The sequence below is a fragment of the Grampus griseus genome, assembly GCF_964374135.1.
Source record: "Grampus griseus genome assembly, chromosome: 9".
Classification (NCBI taxonomy): Eukaryota; Metazoa; Chordata; class Mammalia; order Artiodactyla; family Delphinidae; genus Grampus; species Grampus griseus.
The window spans coordinates 51,349,910-51,376,331 of record NC_139003.1 but is presented as its reverse complement, the minus strand read 5'-3'; positions in this window follow the sequence as shown (position 1 = coordinate 51,376,331).

The window sequence follows — 26,422 nt, the reverse complement described above, 5'->3', positions numbered from 1 at the left end:
AGTAAGATAAAAAGACAAGTGGGGTGCAGGGCCATTTTAGATTAGCATTAGAAAATAATCACCTAGAAGTAACCCATACTTCTTTGTTGTTGAGTATTCAAGGCAATAGAATTGCATTTTTTTGGTTAAACACACTCAGTAATAACAGCTTTCTAAATTGTCACAATCTAGGAACTTCCAATCCCAGTGCTATTTCTTCTGCTCTCTCTCAGCAGGAAGCTTTCTTTAGAATGGGAACAGAAAGCCCCTGGCTCACCGGGCTGCAGATTGACTAACAGAGCTGGCCAGTGACAGGTGGTAGGAGAAGAGATTTAAAACATTCCTTCCAGTACTTTATAACACAGTGCCTACACCTACAACTTCTTAGATTCTAAGCATTCTCTTTCCACTTGTTTGTGAGGGATAGGACAAGATAATTCATCATATTTATTGAACACCTTCTAGGCATAAAACAATTTGTGGGAGAGGGAGGTGACACAGGAAACACTCTAAGAATGATCAACATTGTTGAGCAAAACCAATATCTAAGCCTGTCATCAATGGACAGCCAGTGAGGGTTTTCTAACAGCAGAGCACATGATTGGATCTACATTTCAGAAAGGTCATCCTGGAATAGAGCTGAGCTCAAAATCATGAAGATTATGTCAGAGACAAGAATTAATGGTGACTTGGATTAACTCAGCAGCAGAAGGGCTGGGTGGTGGAGCAGCATGGTGAGACACTTTCGGGAAGGACTCAACAGATGTGGTGATTTGTTGAAAGTGACAGTAAAAGAGAGGAGTCAGCTGAGTTTTCTAGCCATGGAGCCATACTCCAAGATGATGAGCGTGGAGAGTAGAGCCGGGTTAGGAGGGGGATTTTGATTTTGATGTGACTATGGGACATCCAGGTAATGCCCAATAGGCAGATGGAAATAACTATCTAGAGCACTGAAGAAAGTTGGAGGTTAGAGAGAAAGATTTAGGAGTCATCAGAGTAGAGGTGGATCAATGAAATAACCATGTTCAAAACCATGCCACTGGAGTGTCTTCCTAAAATGGTGACCAGATTCATAAAATTTTCCCCTTTGTCACTAGCTAGTTGTCTCTACAGAGATTCTGAAAAATAGGAAACAGAAACAAATAAGCCAAGACAATCAACAGCAGAGGCTGGAGGTGTGACTATTACCCACGCATGATGGCAACAGAACTGATTCAGCCACCATAGCGCCTGGCTGGTGAGGACATTGCAAAGTACACATTACGTTGGAATGTACTCTAGATCAAGGCCACATCTGTGGAATACCTGCCTTGTAAAAATGCTGCTGCTTTGACCAGAGTCTCCGTTATTCCAGGAGGCTAGGCCCCCGGGAGCTCAACTGCTGAGAGCAGCTTCCCTCCTTCTGTTTGGGGCTGTACTGGCCTTCCTATGAATGCAAACAGGTGCTGAGATTCATTGCTAATGTGCTTGTGGGGCATTTGGGCATAGGATGTTAAAGCATTTCTACATGCATCAACTTTCTGCAGATGAGAATGGTATCAAATTTTAAACAACCCACAAAACTGGACCACAGTTAAAAGTGAGAATCCTCCCCTAAGTACCAGTGGCAAACAACTGAATTCTCTCTCCATCTTGGACCTGAAGTACTCTCAATGTGATTTTTGAAAAAAAATTTTATTGGAGTATAGTTGCTTTACAATGTTGTGTCTCAATATGATTTCAAAAGAAAACAGGAGATTGCTTTGGGCCTTGTTAAGAGTTTCAGGTCTACAAACCTGTTTTCTGTGATTCATACGATGCAAGGCTATCTTGAAGTAGACTTGACAAAAGCATCCTGCGATCCCGACAATACACAGAGCCCTGAAGCTTGCCACGTAAAGACCCCTCATTGCTGCTGCTCCACTTGAGAAAGACCTTAAATGAATGTATAGGATTATGAACCATGCATCCATCAAGATCACAAGCATTGCTTGGGGTTTAACTTGCTGCCTTAAAGGATTCATTGATGCCCGGCAGAGTACCACCTGAAGTTCCTGAAGTGGTTCTCCAGTAGTACTGAATGAGACACTGAGGAAGGCCTCCCAAATGACTCTGCTTTTTTCAACAAAACAGCATCTCTATGTATTGTAGAAATTCAAGGGCACTTCTCATACAAAGGCCGTCCACTCTATACAGGTTACAAAGCCAGACGACATTGGAAATTGTGCTGCAGATCAGGTGACATGCAGTACACTTGGTAGATTACTGGAGCTGTCTCTTAATGCTCTGGGTGAAGCTGACTTGGTTCTAGGGAACTGAGTCAGAGCAAATTTCAAGGTTGTTTCTTCTGAGGGACCCAGTCAAGGCTGCATCAAGGGTGACCTTTTTGAGACTGCAGACAGTAGAGAACTTGTGTGACTACTACACCCTGGAAGCTATGGGGCTCTCTTAAAAGGTTAAGGAGGAAACAGGAGACCTGGATCGATCTTTATAGGATAGAGAGTGTCCCATTTAGAAGGGACATCAGAAATCACCTTGTCCTAACCTTTTCATTAACCAGAGAGATAAAGTGACTTGCCCGACACCGTCTAGACAGTGGCAGACCTGAGACTAGAAATGTAAGTAGCTTCTTTGAAGCCAAGGCTGTCCTGCTCTTCTAAACTTGGTTATGGCAAGAAGGTAGAAAGGAACAAGTATAGGGTTAAAATTGGGAAATTTGCATAAGGTTCTAACTCAGTTACTTCTAGCTAGACCTTTGGTGTAAAGGTGGGCCCTGTTTGACTTTCTGAATTCACCTCATAGATTTACCAAATGGTGACAAGGAGCTTGTTTTGAAGTTGTCATTTGCTGAATCTCTCTCAAATCACTTCTTATTATTGGCATTATAACAAGGTGTTACAAATAGCATTAAGTCATAGTGGCCAAACTGCTTGCTGCCAAGAGCCAGGATACAACTGCCCAAACAGCTTCCCAGAGCATGGCAGGGACGGGGTGATAGGATCTGCTTGGCGTCTTCTGTTGGGTGTATGCTGCTCTCACTGTGAGAACAAAACAACCAAATAATTATTGTTCTGATTCAGTCAGTCATGATACAATTTTTTTTTAGTAATTAGCCATAGGAAATCCTCAGAAAGATTCAGGAAAGAAAACCAAATGTTTTCCTCTTTCACATTGAGTTTATTTAGAATAGCTGGAGAGACTGCATAATTGTAAACATCAGAGTATTTTAATGTGCTGGGTCCTTTGGGGACCCTCCAGAATACCTTTGAACATTATACTAATGGTTTTGTGTTTTTTTGTGACTCCAAATGATCTGCTTTCAGTCTCCAAGCAGGAGAGTGAACAAGCAGTCTCTTGTTCCTTAGTTTGTTCCTTAGCTTCGTGCTAGGCTACCCTTTGTTGCAGGCGCCGAATGCTTGTTTCTAGACGATATCTTTTCCCCTCACCTTATCCCTGCTGATCATTGCTATGCTTGCATGAAAACACCCGTGCCAAGTGTAAATGTCCTACTTACTAACCTACTTATGAAAGCCCATCAGTTATCTCCACAGATGCAGCACAAACACAGGATCCTTTAAAAGCCTGGGGTTTTGCACTCTACTTGCCACAAGATAGCAGTCCAGATTTGTGCTGCTTACGACCGGGGTGCTAATGATTGTTAGTTAGTGGTACCATTCCACAGCAGGAGGGAGGCTGGCTGTTAGGACACAAGAACCTTGTGTTGAATTGTACCAGGACTTTTATGAATTCACATTTTTGGAATGTAAATAGTTCTACCCATGTTCTAGAAGTTATGTTTTCATTCTGGCCTAATAGCAAGCCCTCAATTGCCATTATTTTTTAGCTTTAGGTTTTGAGGTATTTTATGGTAATCTTTACTTAAGGTTTATTTAGAATTTATAGCAGAAGGAAAGGAAACTAGCAATCATTGTCTGCCATTTGTTAGTCCACAGTTGGTAAATACAGGGCATACTTCCTACCACTTTCTTTAATTTGTCCTTGGCAGACATTGCTAATCAATCATAGCACTCTTTCACTGTACCTGAATAAGACCTCACAATCCCTTCTCAGTGTAGCACTCCAGGAAACCACTATCAGTTGGTCTGAATTGCACTTAAGATGAAACCTCTTTGTTATTCCAGTGGTAGGCAGTTAGTATTTATTTCACTTTATCCTTACAACAAAGATTCAAGCATTCCATATTATTCCATACAGTTGTACAAATTGAAGCTCAGTTATTTATGTTGCCCAATCACATTCAGCTAGTCTAAATCAAAGTTTCTTAGACATAAATTCCATGTTGTTTGTAATTCACTATACAGATTCTCATCTAAAAACACAGTTTATTTGGCTTTTAGATCAAAACGCATCTCAAATACAGACATTTCCTAACTTAATTTTTTATTTTTTTGCGGTACGCGGGCCTCTCACTGTTGTGACCTCTCCCTTTGCGGAGCACAGGCTCCAGATGCGCAGGCTCAGTGGCCATGGCTCACGGGCCCAGCCGCTCCGCGGCATGTGGGATCTTCCCGGAGCGGGGCACGAACCCGTGTCCCCTGCATCGGCAGGCGGACTCTCAACCACTGCGTCACCAGGGAAACCCTCTCCTAACTTTTAAGGAGGTTCTGTTCCAGAAGTTCAGATAAAATAGTAATGATAATAATCAACATCTACACAGTACTTGGTATCTGTTTTCCTTGGGGCTCTGGGAACAGGCAATTGCAGAAGAAATCAAACACAACATAGTCTCTTGTGTCTTAGCTTGTCTGTTCATTCATTCCATAAATATTTACTGAGTACTTAGCACTGTGACAGGCGTTAGGTAGCTAGTGGTAAACTAAATGGACATGATCTGTACTTTCATTGAACTTACAGGCTAGTAGGACAGACTGACATTAGAAAAAACCCAAATAAATATATAGTTACAAACTGTGATACATTCCAAGAAGAAGAAGAACAGACCTCTGATAGAGTATAATGAAGAGAAACTGAAATTTCATGGAATGACTGGTGACTGCATCTCTGAGGCAAAGGCATTTTAGCTGATCACCAAAGGCCTAGTAGGAGTTAGCAAGAAGAAAAACTGGGGATATGCATTTAGGAAGAGGAAACAGCATGTGGCAAAGAGTTTGGCTTGGTCAAGAGGATCTTGTTTGTTTCTCTCGGAATCTTGTCTTCACTTGCTAGTCCTTGGTAGGGGTGAAAGTGATACATCTATTCAGAGATATTTTCACAGATGCTGGCAAATAACAGCAAAGGTGGCCGTGTTTAGAAGGCACAGATGACTTTACAAAACATAACACCCATAGCCTGCAGGGCTATTCTATAAAATGACTTCTTAGGACTATGGTCAGCTAACCCAAATTGGGCAAGACATCTCGAGCTAGACTGCAGTCCTTCCTTTGCCCCTTTACAAATGACAGGGCACTCTGCTCCAGATTGCTGGAGCTGATCCTGTACAGTGGTTCAACAAAAACAGAGAGAAAAAGTAAGTAAACTTGACTGTCCACAGGCTTACCCTCTGTCCATTCTACTTCGTGTACCAAAGTGATCAAGCAAACAAACCCTCACTAGCCCTCTAACTTAAAGACCAAGGGGGCTGGGTGGTGCCCAGATTAAGAGAGGAAAGCTATACAGTCAACCAGTGCCACTTTGGAGAGGCAGGTAGTAATAATAGACCTTCTTTTGAGCAAATATGAGTTAAAAGAGGGCAAACATAAATATATGCTGGACATTTGCAAAAAGGTAGATGACAGCATAATTTTGAAGAAGACTCACGCCATTAAACAATGAAATCAGAGGGAGCAACTAGGAAGCATCCCATAGGCGATGCAATGAAGTAAGGCAATTAAATAAGAGGTAAAATAAATAATTTACCTAAGTAATTAAATAAGAGATTTAAAAAATGGTTGACAAGGGCTTCCCTGGTGGCGCAGTGGTTGAGGGTCCACCTGCCGAGGCAGGGGACACGGGTTCATGTCCCGGTCCGGGAAGATCCCACATGCCGCGGAGCGGCTGGGCCTGTGAGCCATGGCTGCTGAGCCTGCGCATCCGGAGCCTGTGCTCCACAACGGGAGAGGCCACAACAGTGAGAGGTACGCGTACCACAAAAAAAAAAAAAAAAAAAAGATTGACAAAACCAGAGATACAGACATAAAGGGAAGACTTCAGAGCTTAGAAAATAACTTAAGGAAGCAGTGCCATTTGCAGAATTTAAAATGGCAACAGAAGCAATAGAAAAAGCAAAATTGATCTTCTTAAAAACTAAATCTTGACACAATGGTTATACTGTCTAACTAAGTTTATGCCCAGGGATGTATTTATCACCTGGAGGCTGCCAACTAAGGACTGGTGCTTGAGACAGTACTAGGTATGTGGAGGTGGGAGTGAGTGAGAGATAACCCTCTCTAAAGATGGAAATATCCAGAGCCTCAGAGATTCTGGGCTCATAAAGTGAAGGATTGTCCACTCTGTGTATTAGCAAGCACCACACGATGAATGTTATCTTAAATAACCATGCAGGTAATGTGGATTTTATTTAGTTGAAATGTTTACTTAGATAATACATATGCAATTTTAAAAATATAATACAGAGAGACTTTGTGTACCCAATTTCCCCACTGGTAACATCTTGTAAAACACAGCCAAATATTGTCTTTGATACAATCCACTGATCTTACTCAGATTTGTCCTGTTTTACCCGTGATAATGTGGATTTAGAGGCACTGGGACCAACACATGAAAATGAGACTCACTTACTTGACCTGATTCCAGATCTAACTACCTCCACTAAATTGATCATCAAACAATCCTGTCAATATATCGATTCATGATGGTGAAAGTGCTTTGGAAAGCGCCAGCTTGGAGAAGGAACTTCACATATATCAGCTCAATCTCGATCTGAAATTCCCCCTTGGGTAGGCATGATAAATGTGCTTCATAAACAGTTGTCAGCAAGGATGCCTCGAGCCTCAAAACTGTATACTTTGTCCAAAACACTGTGAAACCAGTGTGTTCTATTCCATATTCAAAGCATAACATGGGAAGGAAAACAGGGCAGCATAATTTTTTCTTTCCTCTCAGAAGTAACTAGCTGTTTAATGTGGCCCAAAGCAAGGTGTAAACACTGATCCAAGAATAATTACCCTCAGCTTTGAGTGGTATTAAATTATTGTAATCAAAGGGCACAACAAGAACAGAGTGGTCAGCTGCTTAGCTGTATTGTATAAATATGGTTCAGTGGCAACTTGAGAAACAATGTGCAGGTATTAGGAGACAAGCTTTTTGCAGTGTTCTGCTATGACCAGCCAAGAAGAGAGATGGAAATTTAATGTTTGCAAACGGCCTTTATTCAGGTGCTCACAACAATTCAGTATGATTTGTTCTGAACATTGAAAGGAAGGGAACATTGAAAATAAATTTCCAACACAGGAAATCACAAATATGCTGGGGAACTCATGGAGTCTCGATACAGGACAGCATGGTTAGTAATCAAGCCCTTGATTCATGTTCTTGTGAGTTGATTCATTAGTTTCCAAGTGCATCTCTGTTTGTTTTGAGGTGCCACTCTTGAGTGTTGTGTGTATTGAGTATGTGCTGTTTTTCAGTTTTAGATCTATGGTTGGTTAAAAAAAATATCTTGCCAAATTTAAAACAGAAAGCCTTTAAGGAATAGTTTCTTTTAACTCTCTAAAGTGGTATTCCTTAACCCTTTTAATTCATGTTCCCGTGTAATAGTCATAAAAATATCACTTCCTACTGCATCCACCTAAATCTGATATGAACCACCTCCTGCTTTTTCCCTTTGCCCACCAGACAAGAAAATTCTGATTGCTGTTTATATTCTAAAAAGAGTAGATTTTTTTCATTTTTAGACCAAAAAACTACACTATAATATTGCATGTGCCACTCTACCCAGTTCCAAAGATTATGGTTTAGGCTGTTGACTTTTGGGTTTTGTTGTAGCCTATGTGAACACAAGCACTTGCAGACCATTCCAAGAAAAGTAAGTTGCTTCTACTTTCCTTGTTTGGCTGAGCTAAATGATAATATTTCAATTCATATCATCTCACTGCTTTTCCCAGGAGTCTCTTTCTGATCAATGGGCAGCACCCTGACAACAAAGTTTAATATAATATCTCACTGTGGCCATTATTCTGATGTCAAGGAAAATACGACAAAAATGCAACCTACTGCTTTTATTCATCTCAATAAATATTCTCTCTGGGTGGCACTAACACAAAACAAAAACTGCAATATCAGCTTCAGTTCTGTAGTCCACATGGGTATTCTCAGAGGGGTAGAGTTAGAAGGGGCCTTAGAAATCATCTAGTTGAGTTTCCTCATTTGACTGATGAATAAATAAAATTAGAACACATATTTTTCTGATTATCAGTCTAACAATGTTTCCAATATATCAAGGATTTCCATGTGTATTTTTGATGCTTCATTTTGTTTAATAAGCAGATAAGATTTAAATAGAGACATAAAATTTCAAAACATGTTCACAAATGTGCTTTCACAAGAACGCTGTGAGGTAGATACTATCATTTTCCTGATTTTAAAGATAAGAAAATGAGGCTTAGATGGTTTGTGAGACTTGTCTGAGATTCAGTTCTCCAGGAAGTGGCAGAGCTGAGACTGAATTTAGGTTTTGACTCCAAAATCCATATTAACTCCATTGTATTGTATAGTTAGAGGAAAATCAAGCAGATGGTTTCAGGCATCTTTGAACACTGTATATGTTTTCTTTGCAAGCCAGTTGCATTTGTACAAGAAGTAAGCAACTCTTCAACATGACTTTATACGTAGTTCAATCTCATATTTTCACAACAAATTGCAAACTTGCAATAGAATCAGTGCTGTTCAGTGGTTTGAAATTCAGTGCTGTTACTTACTAGGTCTGTGATTTTGGGCAAGCTCTTTAACCCTCAATTTCCTCATTTGACAAAGTGGAACATTAATGTCCAGTGCACAGGGTTTTTATAAGGATAAATGAGGTGACAAGTTTAAAACTTAGCACAGTACCTGACATGTAGTAGAGCTCAACAAATGGAACTTATTTCTGGTGTCTTGAGGAGGGAGGGAAAGAGCAGTACTTCTGGAGGTAACAGGCTAGAATTGTGCTTTGAGGTAAACTTTTTCTTGAGGCTATGCATTCTTAGTTACTAACTCTACTGGTTCCCTGAGGTCAGGAACATAGACTGGCTGAATGGATACAAAAACAAGACCCATACATATGCTGTCTACGAGAGACCCACTTCAGACCTAGGGACACATACAGACTGAAAGTGAGGCGATGGAAAAAGATATTCCATGCAAATGGAAATCAAAAGAAAGCTGGAGTAGCAATTCTCATATCAGAAAAAATAGACTTTAAAACAAAGACTATTACAGGAGACAAAGAAGGACAGTACATAATGATCAAGGGATCAATCCAAGAAGAAGATATAACAGTTGTAAATATTTATGCACCCAACATAGGAGCACCTCAATATAAAAGGGAAATACTAACAGCCATAAAAGGGGAAATCGACAGTAACACAATCATAGTAGGAGACTTTAACTCCCCACTTTCACCAATGGAAAGATCATCCAAAATGAAAATAAATAAGGAAACACAAGCTTTAAATGATACATTAAACAAGATGGACTTAATTGATATTTATAGGACATTCCATCCAAAAACAACAGAATACACTTTCTTCTCAAGTGCTCATGGAACATTCTCCAGGACAGATCATATCTTAGGTCAGAAACCAAGCCTTGGTACATTTTAGATAATTGAAATCATATCAAGTATCTTTTCCGACCACACGCTATGAGACTAGATATCAATTACAGGAAAAAATCTGTAAAAAACACAAACATATGGAGGCTAAACAATATGCTACTAAATAACCAAGAGATCATTGAAGAAATCAAAGAGGAAATTAAAAAATACCTAGAAAAAAATGACAATGAAAACACAATGACCCAAAACGTATGGGATGCAGCAAAAGCAGTTCTAAGAGGGAGGTATATAGCAATACAATCCTACCTCAAGAAACAAGAAAAATCTCAAATAAAAAACCTAACCTTACACCTAAAGCAATTAGAGAAAGAAGAACAAAAAAAACACCCAAAGTTAGCAGAAGGAAAAAAATCATAAATATCAGATCAGAAATAAATGAAAAAGAAATGAAGGAAACAATAGCAAAGATCAATAAAACTAAAAGCTGATTCTTTGACAAGAGAAATAAAATTGATAAACCATTAGCCAGACTCATCAGGAAAATAAGGGAGAAGACTAAAATCAATAGAGTTAGAAATGAAAAAGGAGAACTAACAACTGACACTGCAGAAATACAAAGGATCATGAGAGATTACTGCAAGCAACTATATGCCAATAAAATAGACAACCTGGAAGAAATGGACAAATTCTTAGAAAAGCACAACCTTCTGAGACTGAACCAGGAAGACATAGAAAATATAAACAGACCAATCACAAGCACTGAAATTGAAACTGTGATTAAAAATCTTCTAACAAACAAAAGCCCAGGACCAGATGGCTTCTCAGGAGAATGCTATCAAACATTTAGAGAAGAGCTAACACCTATCCTTCTCAAACTCTTCCCAAATATAGCAGAGGGAGGAACACTCCCAAGCTCATTCTACAAGACCACTATCACCCTGATACCAAAACCAGACAAAGATGTCACAAAAAAAGAAAACTACGGACCAGTATCACTGATGAACATAGATGCAAAAATCCTCAACAAAATACTAGCAAACAGAATCCAACAGCATGTGAAAAGGATAATACACCATGATCAAGTGGGGTTTATCCCAGGAATGCAAGGATTCTTCAATATACACAAACCAATCAATGTGATACACCATATTAACGAATTGAAGGATAAAACCATATGATCATCTCAATAGATGCAGAAAAAGCTATCGACAAAATTTAACACCCATTTATGATGAAAACTCTTCAGAAGGTAGGCATAGAGGAACCCTACCTCAACATAATAAAGGCCATATATGACAAACCCACAGCCAACATTGTTCTCAATGGTGAAAAAGTGAAACCATTTACTCTAAGATCAGGAATAAGACAAGGTTGCCCACTCTCACCACTGTTATTCAACATACTTTTGGAAGTTTTAGCCACAACAATCAGAGAAGAAAAAGAAATAAAAGGAATCCAAATTGGAAAGAAGAAGTAGAGCTGTCACTGTTTGCAGATGAAATGATATTATACATAGAGAATCCTAAAGATGATAGAGGAAAACTACTAGAGCTAATAAATGAATTTGGTAGAGTAGCAGTATACTCGATTAACGCACAGAAATCTGTTGCATTCCTATACACTAATGATGAAAAATCTGAAAGAAAAATTAAGGAGACACTTCCATTTACCACTGCAACAGAAAGAATAAAATACCTAGGAATAAACCTACCTAAGGAGACAAAATACCTGTGTGCAGAAAACTATAAGACACTGATGAAAGAAATTAAAGGTGACACAAACAGATGGAGAGGCATACGATGTTCTTGGATTGGAAGAATCAACATTGTGAAAATGACTATATTACCCAAAGCAATCTACAGATTCAATGCAATTCTATCAAACTACCAATGGCATTTTCCACAGAACTAGAACAAAAAATTTCACAATTTGTATGGAAACACAAAAGACCCCGAATAGCCAAAGCAATCTTGAGAAAGAAAAACAGAGCTGGAGGAATCAGGCTCTTTGACTTCAGACTATACTACAAAGCTATAGTAATCAAGACAATATGGTACTGGCACAAAAACAAAAATATAGATCAATGGAACAGGATAGAAACTCAGAGAGAAACCCACACACCTGTGGTCACTTTATCTTTGATAAAGAAGACAAGAATATACAATGCCGAAAAGACAGCCTCTTCAATAAGTGGTGCTGGGAAAACTGGGCAGCTACATGTAAAAGAATGAAATTAGAACACTCCCTAACACCATACAGAAAAATAAATTCAAAATGGATAAAAGACCTAAATGTAAGGCCAGACACTATAAAACTCTTAGAAAAAAGCTTAGACAGAACACTCTATGACATAAATCACAGCAAGATCCTTTTTGACCCACCTCCTAGAATAATGGAAATAAAACCAAAAATAAACAAATGGGACTGAATGAAACTTAAAAGCTTTTGCACAGCAAAGGAAACCATAAACAAGACGAAAGGACAACACTCAGAATGGGAGAAAATATTTTCAAATGAAGTAACTGACAAAGGATTAATCTCCAAAATTTATAAGTAGCTCATGCAGCTCAACATCAAAAAACAAACAACCCAATCCAATAATGGGCAGAAGACCTAAATAGACATTTCTCCAAAGAAGATATGCAGATTGCCAACAAACACATGAAAGGATGCTCAACATCACTAATCATTAGAGAAATGCAAATCAAAACTACAATGAGGTATCACCTCACACCACTTAGAATGGGCATCATCAGAAAATCTACAAACAATAAATGCTGGAGAGGGTGTGGAGAAAAGGGAACCCTCTTGCACTGTGGTGGGAATGTAATTTGGTACAGCCACTATGGAGAACAGCATGGAGGTTCCTTAAAAAACTAAAAATAGAACTACCATATAACCCAGCAATCCCACTACTGGGCATATACCCTGAGAAAACCATAATTCAAAAAGAGTCATGTACCACAGTGTTCACTGCAGCTCTATTTACAGTAGCCAGGACATGGAAACAACCTAAGTGTCCATCGACAGATGAATGGATAAAGAAGATGTGGCACATATATACAATGGAATATTACTCAGCCATAAAAAGAAATGAAATTGAGTTATTTGTAGTGAGCTGGATGGACCTAGAGTCTGTCATACAGAGTGAAGTAAGTCAGAGAGAGAAAATCAAATACCACGTGCGAACACATATATATGGAATCTAAAAAAAATTAAAGTGGTTCTGATGAACCTGGGGCAGGACAGCAATAACGACACAGACTTAGCGGACTTGAGCACACAGGGAGGGGGAAGTGTAAGCTGGGACGAAGTGAGAGAATAGCATTGACGTATATACACTACCAAATGTAAAATAGATAGTTAGTGGGAAGCAGCTGCAAAGCACAGGGAGATCAGCTCGGTGCTTTGCGACCACCTAGAGGGGTGGGATAAGGAGGGTGGGAGGGCGACGCAAGAGGGAGGGGATATGGGGATATGCGTATGCACATAGCTGATTCACTTTGTTATACAGCAGAAGCCAACACAACACTGTAAAGCAATTACACTCCAATAAAGATGTTAAAAAATAAGTAAATAGGGCTTCCCTGGTGGCGCAGTGGTTGAGGGTCTGCCTGCCGATGCAGGGGACACGGGTTCGTGCCCCGGTCCGGGAGGATCCCGCGTGCCGCGGAGCGGCTAGTCCCGTGAGCCATGGCCGCTGAGCCTGCGCTTCCGGAGCCTGTGCTCCGCAAAGGGAGAGGCCACAGTAGTGAGAGGCCCGCGTACCGCAAAAAAAAAAAAAAAAAAAGTAAATAAAAATTAAAGCAATATTCACGACATTCCTATATATTTGTGACAAGTTCTTTTCTCGTACATATGGATGCATTTTATGTATGTGAGAAAGTGGTTCCTCTCGCTTCTTTGCTTTGTTAGTTTTTGTAGCTATTTTTCCTTCCTTATTTTGTTTGGTTAGTTTAAGACTACAGCTATGTCAAGACACGGTAACTTAGCAGAGCTCTCTGGGAAAAACGCATGTGATTGTGAACTTCTGCAGAGTTGAAGGAGTGAAAGGAAAGTCCTCGGCTGGCTGATGCACTTGGAGGAAGCAGAGTGTGCTGTGACATCATTCAGTCTGCATCACTGACTCTTGAGATGTCTCTGCTGCCCTTATAACTTAATGTTCTGGGCAGCCCAGTTTCCAGTTTATCAGCAAGGACGATAAATTGCTAATGACTGCTGGTCTCTCCCTGTTCTTAAGTTATCTGCTAACACAAAGGAACAGATTCATTCAATTTGGAAAATGTTAATAAGATGCCAAAAATGAGTTCAGGGAGAATAAAGTAAAGCTTTTTTAAATGGCCGTATCATACTTTCCAAAATTGAATTCCAACTGTCCCTGTTTGTGCAGGTGAATTAAAAGACTATCAAAACCTTAAAAGTTTCTGTTAACCCAATTAAGCAGTGTCTGAATTGAGAAGTGGTAAAGATGAAAGGCATTCATGCTCTATCAAATGAACCTCCATGACAAAAGATAATGAGCAGTTGCTCCCCCCGCTGCAAAAATCAGTTCTAATACTTTGATTTGATTGGCTAATACTGATTTTCTAGGATTTTAGGAAGCTCCTTTAAGTTTACCTCAGTTTTTACTTTATAAGGTTGCATGATAGTATTTGCAATAGCTGGATTCCTGGTGTTGCTTGTCTCTCTCACCACCACACCTCCCACCACCCCAAATTTGTGAGTCCTGTCATTACTTACTCAGACCCTTCTATGAAGAGGTAGGAAAAGCTGGGTGGTGGGACAGAAATCAGTTCGTTTTTGAAACCTGTGAACATTTAGCATTGTTGCAAAAAGGATGCTTGACATAATTCCCCAAACTGAATTTTGGAGGTTATAAACATTTCAGTAATTTGCTTTATGCCCAAGTATTAGTGACTATTCTTATAGAAAAAGTCTCCCAGACATTGGATCCAATAAGAAGGATGTTGAAGATATTGTGTTGTTTTATGGTTTTTGGATGAGGATGTATGTGGTAAATATCTCATAGAATTTTATACAAGGAAAATGTTCTCCTCTCCTGAAGAATTTATTTCTACAAAGATTTATTTATATATGTATTCAGTACTTTTTTTTGTATTAGGAATGAGTCATTTGGAAGCCCTCTTATTCTTTTTGCCTTTGTTGCTAGTACTATATGTAACGCTTAACAGAGTTGTTTCACAATAGCTTATGTATTTAAGTTATTAATTTACCTACTTTTCTATACAGTGTTTTTTTGTATATATGATTCTTTTAAACTCCTCATCATAGTTTTTGGAAGTACAATAGATCAGACACAAGTAAAATAAATAAATACCTACATAGTGCTCAAGTCCATGCCCTCCAGAGAGAATTTTCTACTGGATTTGTATTTTTTTCTAATACATTTCACTTTAGTAGTGATTTGTAATGTTTGTTATACTTGCTTTCTCCGAGTTCTCTTATTCGTAGCATGATTCCTTCTTAATGGTGGGATAATCATTTGTGACTATCTTTCAAAGCAGATTATTTGATATAGGCATCAGTCAGTCATAAGGACTTTAAAAATACCCTCATTCCTTTTGATTTCATGCTGTAAATTACAGCAAGGAGTATTAAGGACATTTTAGTGAGCATGCCAGACATCATGTAAGGTTTTGGCATGTTGGGCCATTGTAAATCTTACTTCTCCTGACAGCCATGTAAATAACACCTGGGCTAAACAATGCAATGCCTTTCTATCATAAATGGAAGAGTCGGAGTCGCCTTTTGGTACATTGACTTTAAAAAATGGAGAGGTGTTGTAGTATCAGATAGTTGGCATAGTTCGGACTGCTCAAGTTTTCAATGAGTCAAGTAGAAACCCCTCTCTGTCAAACTACGGGAAGTGAGTCTAGAATGGAGCTGAATGCATAATGGCAGCTGCCTTACCCACTGATGATGCGTTGGCTAAATTGCGATTTTATAATTTTGATGTTGATAATTTGTGAGATAAGCTTACAACTTGTGACAACCCAAGCAGTGGTTGTTCAGCTGCCTCAAGGATTTGGGTGAGCATAGCAGGGAACTGCAATTACTTTCTCATCAGATTTCTCATTGGATGGCTCCCTGATAAAATATGTTCTCCCTCTGCATGGTGAGACGAGAAAGTTTTGGCACATTTTTCTAACTGGAGGTTAAGCTGGAGGTGATTGTCCCTCTCTTTGGGTTTTTGCACTTTACTCCTGCAAACCAAAAGCACTTGTCCTTGTCGTACTCTCACCCCAGTCTGCCTTGAACTTTCAGTTTCTTTCTCTCTCTCTCTCTCTCTCTGCATGTGTATGTGTATTACATGCGTGTGCGTGTGTCTTCATGCTTCCTCTCCCGTGTCTTCTCCACAACTTTCTGTGCTCCTCTAGATCTTTCTATCCCTCTATCTCATTTCTTATAAAGCAACTTATGTCCCCCGCTCCTAGGCTTCTGTAAAATGTATCCCCATATGTGCTCAGTCAAAAAAGAAAAATAAAGTCCTCTACAATATCTACCTCCCTCAGAAGGTGAGGAGGGATGAATGCGAATAACTTGTAACTGAAATGAATTCTTTCTCTTGAATATTCTTCCTTTATTTTTTGAGCATTCTGGAAGGCCTTTAGTTTCCCACACTATCTGTGAGATAAATCTTTTTAAACCATCTTTGGCTAGTCAATGAGCTATCTGTTATTCACAAAAAGCTCAAAGAAAAATGTAAAAACCTGTGTTCATTCTTTTCCTCCTTTCTGTCCCTGACCCCACTTTCTCCCCAACTCCCTATCTTTCAGTATATGTATCTTTTTCTCATACTCTGTTCTTCTCCTTCACTCCTTCTCTCTATTTCATCTTTCTCTCTTTTTTTAAATGATGGAAATTGCAAGGTTTCCTTTCTTGACAGTTATGATTAAAGGACCATGCACCTGCTCAGGTAGAATAAATGGGGGGAATGCTGAAGCAAGTATTTATGCTAACTAATATAGTCTCCTTTCTTGCCTTCGAAAGCAAGCCAGCAACTCAGAAAAGCCGCCCCTCAAATAAGCACATGGAAAGCTTTTACATTCACACTCTCTCTGATGTCAGAAGAGGTCCTTGCATTTCAGCTCCATGAGCCTCACTGGGGCACAGGTGCTGTTTCCTTAGAGATGAATGGATGCTTTGCTCACAGGAAAAGGGAGAAATTGTCTCTTCTTTGTAAGAAGGAAATAAGAAGAAAAGCAGAGGAGAGGGCAAAGATAAGAAGGTTTTAATAATAAATGGCTTAGAAACCCCGCCTTTCCCAACAAGATCTTATAAACTCCAGGGTTTCTAGGTTGGGTTTAAATATACTTTAAAAATAGAATACCGAATACTCTTTAAGTTTGCATTCTCATTTTCAAAGCCTGCTCCAACTCCATTTCTCATCTCTTTTCCCTCTCTGATAGGAAGAAGCTGTTCTGCTGTAACAACTAGTTAATTAGTAGGTAAATCTCATTGAATAAACATAGTCTTTTCTCTAAAGGACAAGTTGCTTGAAAAGAGGACAAAGGTCTCGTCTTGGTTCTCCCCCTCTGTTCTCCCCTCTTCATTTCTTCTCACCCACTCTATTTCCCTTGCCCTAATGGATAATCCAGAAAAGTTTCGTCATTCCAGCTGGTTAATACGTCTCTCTCTTTTTTCAAATTTATTTATTATTTAGTTATTTTGGCTGCGCTGGGTCTTTAGTTGCGGCATGTGGGGTCTTCATTGCGGCATGCGGGATCTTTAGTTGTGGCATGCAGACTTCTTAGTTGTGGCATGTGGGATCTTTAGTTGTGGCATGCAGACTTCTTAGTTGTGGCATGTGGGATCTAGTTCCCTGACCAGGGGTCAAATCTTGGGCCCCCTGCATTGGGAGCATGGAGTCTTACCCACTAGACCACCAGGGAAGTCCCAATACGTCTCTTTAAGTCTATTGATTCTCCTCTCTATTTCCTTTTTCTTTCTTGTGATTAATTTTCTTTTTTTCTAGAAGAACTTGGTTGGTTTGTCCTGTGGAGTTCTCAGTTTGGATTTTGCTGATTGCCTCCCTAGAGTGGGGTTTGACATGTTCCTTATTCCTTGCGTTTCCTGTGAACTGGTAATAGGCCTAGAGGCTTGATCAGATTCAGCACTGAATTTGGGGGGACAAGACTATGCCACAGGTGGTGTTATGTACCTCCAATAGAAGGTATATCAGGATATCCACTTGTCTCTCTGTTTTGAGGTTAGAAGTCATTGATGATCATTACCTAGATTCAGTAATTCTTTAGTGGATGCAAATGAGGATTTTTAATTCAATCATTTCTCCATATATCAGCTAGAGGACTTATGTAAAAAGACTTCTTCTTGTCAAATGTTTGTTAAGGTAATTTTATCCTATATAGAATAGGCATGATAAATGCTTGTTTCTTTTTCCTGGGTTATAAGTTTTTAAAGTCATCAGGTGGTTTCCTAGCTGCTTTGAAGGTAACCGTCTAGAAAAACCAGACTCAGGAACAGGGGTTTGGAGGCACAGGAAATGCAGAAGTAGGACAGATAGAAGGCAGTCCAAACAGGGCACCTTACTGAGTCAGCTAGCAGAGTGAGCCACTGGTGTTAAACCTGCCTGGGAAACTTTGGGGGCTGGAATAGAAGGCTTCCATGCTATCCTTCTTGAGGGAGCTAGGTGGATGGATGTGCTACACCCTGGCTCTTCTGTCCTGATACGGGCTCTAGAAGCCAGGTAAAGCTGTCAGGTAAAGAAGTGCCTGTTCTGGCAGTTGGAAGTTGAGCCACTGTGCCCTGATGTAATAAGGGTGAGGGGACGTGGATGAGGCACTAACAGAGACCACTGCAGTCCACCCCTTTCCCCTTTTAGCACCCCACATTAGGTTTAGTCTGCCCTATCACTGAGTCTTCAAGTTGGTAGTTAGTGACAACCGAAAAAACCAAAACACTCTGCATTCCTGTTCTGTAGGAAGAAGCTGACGCTGTTGATGGCGGAGCAGAAAAATACAAAGAATGGAAGTCCTTGATGGCACTGCTGAATCAACCAACCCTTATGTCTGCCTAACTTCTGAACTACCGGGTATGTGAGGCAATAAATTATTTTATTGTTTAGCCATTTTTTAGTTGTGCTTTCTGTAAATGGCATTCAAAAGCATGCTATCTATAATAGTACTATTTATTAACCCCATTTAACAGATGTAAAAACTGAGTCACAGACAGGTTAAAGGAATTTGCCAAAGGTTGATAAGGACAGTAAGTGACTCAGCTGGCTGGTGCTTGAGCCCGAGTATGTCTAATTCTAAAGACTTAATGATATAATCACTATGTTCTTTATAAAAAAATGTGAATCTCTAAGAGAAAGATAAGACCTCCCCAAAAGAGTTTCCTCAATTTTCCATCTGTACAAGAGCTTCAAGGAGCCATGCACATGAACAAAACCATTGGAGGATGGAGCCTGCCTACCCAACTGACTTCTTGTCATGTGAAGGCAGCTGTGAGTCACCAGCTAAGACTCCTGACATCACTTTATTGATGGGCCAGGATTATGCACAGCAATCCCCTGGGGGTCATGGGTAAGAGTTACATGAAAAATGCAGCTTGGGCCCAAAGCCAAATTGTGGTTACCTACTCTTACCTCCTCAGAAGCCTGGACTAAGGGACTTGCCAGTGGGGAGTGCTGACTTGGTCGAGTAGACCCTTGTCCAGACATGATCTCATAAACCCACTCACCAGGCAAAGCCGGGGCCAGGACAGTGGGAAGGAAAGAGCTGACCTCTCCTTTTGGGGCAAAGTAGTGCCGGCTCTCATTATGTGGGACAGGACCCAACCTATGGTGCTTCTCAGCAATCATTAGCCATTCATTTCTCTGGGGGAGGGGTGAGAGAGAAGTTAAAGCTCTTTACCTTGCACTTCTCAAAGAAAGGCACAGTGTTGGTGGGCTGAGGTGGGAATATGGAGAGAAGGAAGTGTTTTCTCCCAGGTCAGCAAATTTTTTCTGTAAAGATCCAAATAGTAATATTTTAGGCTTTGGGGGTCACACATGGTCTATGTGGCATATTCTTCTTTATTTGTCTGTTTGTTTTCCAACCCTTTAAAAATGTAAAAACTATTCTTAGTTGGTGGCCAGTCCAAAAACAGGACACAGGCTAAATTTGGCTGGGAGTGGGGGGAGTCTAACCCCTTAATCCATTAATTGCCAAGCCTGGGGTCAACGTTTAATGCCCTCTGACATGGCATCAGGACAGGGCTTTACTTAAAGCAGCTCCAAGTCCATACTGTACCCTAGGCCAAAAAGTCATTTCCATTTCCATATCCTAAATCTACTTAGATCTGTAGCTGTGCAGTTCAATATAGCTTGCCAGGGATGATTATATGAAATTAGTTGCCAGCCACCCTAAACATAGTTCAGGTAACACAGTGCCTGCAGTATGCCCGTGTCTCAGATTTGAATATGCATTCTCTTTCATTCTTAAAGTTCAAAAAAAACTTGAAAATTAAAATTTTGGCTTGTTCATTGAAGTTCAAAGATGAATGCCCCAACTCCCGCTTTCCTGGTTTGCTCTCTCTATAGTAAGAGGAGACTCCTTCTGCAAAGCCGGGCTTCCCTCTGCAGCCCCGACACCCTGGGCACACACCAGAATGCCCCGTCCTCTTCAAATCTGACTTAATCCTGTGCAGTCAGTAGGACTCACATGATTCTCATGGCACCAGCCCCAAGCTCATCATGTTAAGGAAACACATACACGTGAGTTGAAACTGTTCTTTCTGCCAACAAGCGCTTCTCCTCTCCTTTCAAGCTGGCTCAGTTTCTGGGTGGTTTCTATGATAAACCACCCAATCCCTTGCATGTTTCTTCCCCGAGTCATGTAATTCCACCAGGAGGTATCCTCAGATAGGCCCAGCCTCTAAGCCAGACCAGGAGTCAATCAGTCATTACTCAGCCAGGCTGCACTTCACCATCTTTTCTTCTCAACACAAAATCCCTGCATATCTCAGGCACATTTTCTCACTGTACAGCTCTGTGTCAGCCTCCAGATCTTGATATTCACTTGCTAATTCCTATTTCGTACTGCTTTTCCTGGTTTCCCCTCTCCAATCAATGCAGATATTCTGTGTGTCCTCTAAGTGTTCCAATCATCCAAGGGTTGTTGCCCCATCGTTCTTATTAATTTGCCATTTGGCACTTGGAGAGGGTGGCCCTGGAGAGTTTCCTGAGCTCTCATGTCCCCAGGCTATCATTCCCTCACCCTCTGTGGTCTCCCTTCTTCCTCTGTTGGATCACCTTGGCCTCATCACCCCCTCTGATCTGGTGATAAGTACAGTGTCCCACACATCTCTGATTGCAGTTTTTTAAGCAGTTAGGTAACAGTATAGCTTTTTTTCCTTTCAAATCCATGTTGAGATCTCCAACCTTGTGGTCTCTAACTTTCTCTGACTTTTCTCCTAAGGCAAGCTTTCATCCCTGGATTTTAATCAGGATGCCTTTTTATATTTTTCCTTTTCCTTTCCCACAGCCAGTGTTCTGACTAAAAGACTAAAACTTGTGTCTTAAGCTGATCCAAATCTCCCCTGAGTCCCTGAGTAAACCTAACTTGTAAAGAAAGCATGTTCCTGCTCAAGTCTTTTTAATTCCTTTATAAGACTCTGAGTTTGAAATTAGCTCCATGGACTTTTTTTCCTGATTTTCATTCTAAGAAGATGCCTTCTTTCCTCTATGATAAACCACCCAACCCCTTGCATGTTAGCCATCCAGTTCCACTGTATTTGCTCATTGATAAAATCTGCCACTTCTTGTAGACTTCTTGTAGTAGACTTTCAGGACCTAAAATAGAGGAACATAATGTGGGGCAACTGGTCTAGTGCCTCCTGTGATGCCCAGCATGAAGGGTTTAAAGATCAGATTCACACATTAATGTTCTGTGGCTCATGGGGGAATGTAGGTCCTTTTCGTAGTTCACAGTAGTTTTGGCTAAGACACAATTTAAAAGAAAGAAAACATGCCCTAGTCACAAAAATTATTCCATGTAGCTGTAGCTAAAAAGCCTGTATATTAAAGCTTTCCTGTTTGGAGGTGATCCTTTCCTGGATTGAAGAGACTCTCTTCCAGGGATATACCTGTTCGGCTGAGCCTGCTGTACCCAGAGCCATGTCCAGCTGCTGTCCAGACACAGACCAAATGTCCATGTGCTCTCCAGCCGGCTGCTGTGGCCCCAGCACGGCACTTGGTATCTCAAAAACTGGCCCTTGTATTTGCTCATGAGGTTTCCTCCATACGTTGGGGTACTGGGGCTGCCAGTCGCAGGCCTCCTCCTCGCTGAGTTTTTTTTTTTTTTTTTTTGCGGTACGCGGACCTCTCACTGCTGTGGCCTCTCCTGTTGCGGAGCACAGGCTCCGGACGTGCAGGCTCAGCGGCCATGGCTCACGGGCCCAGCCACTCCGCAGCATGTGGGATCTTCCCGGACCGGGGCACGAACCCGTGTCCCCTGCATCGGCAGGTGGACTCTCAACCACTGCGCCACCAGGGAAGCCCCTCACTGAGTTTTGACCAGTGGAGATCAAACTCATGGAACCAAATTAGGAACAAATTGCAGCATCAGCTTTAGGCCTTGTGTGGCAGGCTCCTTCAAGTTCACAACTGATGTGCCATTTCCTGCTTAACATGGTACACATGCAGACCTTTGCAGCTAACCAGTGAGAAAGAGACAAGCAGCCTTTGGAACCTGGAAGCCAGCCAGTTAGGCCTTGGTGTTCTCCTGTTGAATATGAACAACATCACAGAATATCAACATTAAGGCAAGGCCACACTGGTCATGATGGATCAAGACAAAAACAAGACCACTCTACAATCATGTCAACTTCTGGCAAAACATGACACTGTCCAAACCACAAAATATCAACCATTCCTCTTCTGGTTAATGTGAGTGATTGCCAAGTGTGACTTTAGCCTTGGTCTAGTCTTCCCTCTCTCCAGATGAGATTTGTTAAGATACCCTAAGATAGAATTACCTCACCTCCACTTCCTGCAGCAGCCAATTCAGAGCAGAACTCTGCTTCCTTAAACCCTCTGCAGAATCACCTAACACAAGCTAAAATCCCACAAGAAGTTCTCTGTAACCCCCTATTACTCAGGTGCATCATAATTCCCCATGGTGTGCTTTTTTTTTCTTTTTCTTTGCAGCAAGGAATAAATTCAACTTGTTCAACTACTCATGTATTCCTGGTGGTGGTTGGCTGGAGGATGTTGATACCAGGAACAGTTTACAGCAGGGTCAAAGACACTTTATTCTTTAGTTTTTAGGTGAAAAAACAAAGCCCCTTTCCCTGATTTGGGACAATATGGATTTATTCATCAGCATGGACAGACAGAGCAGGAGACTTGTAGTAGATGTGCTCTGAGGTTGAGAGGAAAGGGCTAGAGACTGGCAAGAGGAAGACAAAGTTTGGGCAGAAAAAAAGAATTAGGTTCTGTGCTCTGACCCTTCTCTCCTAATCCTCCAAGTGTTGGAAGGGGAGCAAAGCCCTGGGCTCAAGGCAAAGCCAGCCTCGGCATTTCGGGCATCCAAGAGTGATCCACTGGTGCCATGCTTCCCACGAGGCCCTTCAAGACTGGCAGCTCCAACTGTGCCATCACATACAGGCGACAACACAGAGAAGTGGAGATGTAGTGCACATAGACACATGAAGAGCCCCAGGCCCAACACATCATAAAGGCAGATCCAATAATTTCCTGTCTCTCCTAGTGGCACATGGAGGTTAGCCAAGGGAGAGAAGGAGCATGTTTGTTTTGGAAGACCCCAGTCAGGAATGGGACATGTATTCCAGTAGAGCCAAGGCCAACCTGGCAACCGCCTTGAAGATTGACTACAACAGGTCACAGAGGTGAAAGCGGAATCTCACCAACGATGCCAAGAACAGCCCACCAGCTAAGGCCATCTATGTGGCACCAACTGAGATTGGGAGAATAGGGACACACACCTTCCCTGGTGGACATTAGGTTGTAGCTGCAGAAGGTCCCCAGGGCACCGGAGTCAATCCAGGTGGTAGGGAATGAGTGTGGGAGAGCAGGACTAGGCTGTGACAGAAACATGCGTATGAATTGACCCCAAAGGTCACTGCTGCTACAGATGGAGAGAACACAGAATGAACAAGCAGGCTGAATTATGATATTGGGTGCACAGATTTCAAATTCAGTTCTAGAAATTTAACACACATGTACGTGTGCATTTGCCTATTCAAGTGAGAATTCATGCCATCACACTGGTACAACTCAATGGAGGAATGGCAAAAGCTCTTCCCTCCTCGCTGGTTCAAAGAGACAAGCCCAGGGCTAGAGACAAAAAGCTGGAGTGGGGCTTGTTCCTGTAGAGGAACCCCATATGTATGGTAACTGTGCATATAGGAACATGAAGAGCCCCAGGCCCAACACATCATAAAGGCAGATCCAATAATTTCCTGTCTCTCCTAGTGGCACATGGAGGTTAGCCAAGGGAGAAAGGAGTGAGAGCTCTTCTGGGGGCTTGCTGTTTAGAGAGGGAGAGAGGGAGAGAAGGAGAGGGAAAGGGAGAGGGAGAGAGGGAGGGAGAGAGAACAGGACTGGGGTGGCTCCTTCCCAGTGAGAAAATGTTGGTGGAAATTCCTCTCTGTGCATAGGTTGAAGTAGAACACATTGGAGTGGGGATGCGTAGGAGAATAGTTCCTCCTATAAAAACTAGCATTTGGTCATGCATCTCATACAGCTTTGAGGGAAGCTGTTACCTGAACTTTCAGCTCTAAGGACAGGGGTTGGGTTAAGAGAAGGAAGAGGATGATTTGGGTGCCACCTGGGTTATAGAATCATGGAGAAAGCATGGCTCTGAAGAGATGATGTAGGCATTTCCCCCTACTTTCTTTTTAAAAGTCTGTCACTTTAAAATATATAAAAATATTCTCACAAAAATTCAAGCACCATTAAAAATTTTAAGTCCCCATTTACCATTGGCTACATGCTAGTCTCTGACCCAGTGGTAAAGTGAGCTCTATTACCCATTTGGGGTGTGTTTTTCCAGACTTTATTATGTACATTTGTATTCCTGTGTGTAACAAATAGCATGTGCTTTCTGTGTCACGCTTTTATTCTTGCACATATACTCCTTGCACAAGCTTTCCAAATTGGGATTTTACTATACATACTGTTTGTAACCTGATTTTCCCCTGAATAATATATTGTGAACATTTCCCTTAGTCATTAAATCTTTAAAAACTATTTTAAATTTTTATCTAAATAATACATATGCATTGTTTAAAGTAGTAATTTAAGACATAATGAAGAACATCTGTCCTCCCTATGAATCCCCTTCCCCAAACTTTTAGCTGTTGCTTTATTTATTTATTTATTTTATTTATTTATTTTTGGCTATGTTGGGTCTTCATTGCTGTGCGTGGGCTTTCTCTAGTTGCAGTGAGTGGGGGCTACTCTTCGTTGTGGTGTGTGGGCTTCTCATTGCGGTGGCTTCTCTTGGTGCAGAGCACGGGCTCTAGGTGCACGTGGGCTTCAGTAGTTGTCGCTTGCGGGCTTAGTTGCTCCGCAGTATGTGGGATCTTCCCGGACCGGGGCACGAATCCGTGTCCCCTGCATCGGCAGGCGGACTATCCACCACTGCGCCACCAGGGAAGCCCGGTAATTGCTTTTAAAACAGCATGTTTATATTATTTCTTAATTTATCATTTTTAGAGATATCTAATAAATTCCTATTATAAAAGAAGTTAGACTTCTTCTATCTCCCATGCTCCTACTGTCTCTCTTTCCATCCTGTGAATATTATACTGATTTTTGATTAAATAAATTGGGTGTTTTTCTTATTATGAAAATGTATTGTTCATTGATGAAGCAAAGTATATGTTGTGATTAGATTTCCTTCCTTGTACAACTTTCCCCCCCTTTACTAAGCTTTCTAGCACATTATCCAACAGAAATTGTAAAACTTTAAAACTTCATGTACTGGTTACACACACCAGGCGTTCCAGTCACACGTAGACACATATCTCCTGGAACCTCCATCTAGACTAGTTGTTTTCTCAGCCTGCTGCACAGGTATTTCCACTGTCCCTCACTACGTTAGTTCATCTGTGTCTCGAATATCATGTCTCCTTTTTTCCTGGTTTGTCCCTTTATTTTGGTGGAGCGTATCTTTCATTACACTGCTGGTTGCCTAACCAATATCCATTATCCTCTTCTTACCATCTAATGGAATCCTTATATTATTAGGCTTAGCAAATAACGAAGCTATGTTTCCCAGGCTCCCTTATGGATAGGTATGGTCAGTGATATACAAATTTGTGGGATTTCTGAGATAGCTCTTTTGCCCTCTGTGCTTGCTTCTTTCTTCCTCTTTCTTCTGCCTGGAATATGGATGTGATAGCTGGTACTCTGAGAGCTATAAAGTGACCATGAGGATGCATGTACTAATAATAGCAATCTTAAAGATAGAATGAACTGTGTCCCTGATGATATCTTGGAGTCACATGCTGGCTTGACTCTGTACCTCTAGACTTATTTTTACTAGAGAAACAAAGAAACAAACCTTTATGTGTTTAAGCTGACTGCAATTGGCTCTATAACTATACAATTCCTAACTGATAAAATTTCTTCCTGAGAAAGGATGGATTGAGGTAACGTTTTAAAGACATTGTGTGTCTGAAATAATTTTATTTCTTCATAAAAATTAACTGATAGTTTGAATAGATATAGAATCATAGAGA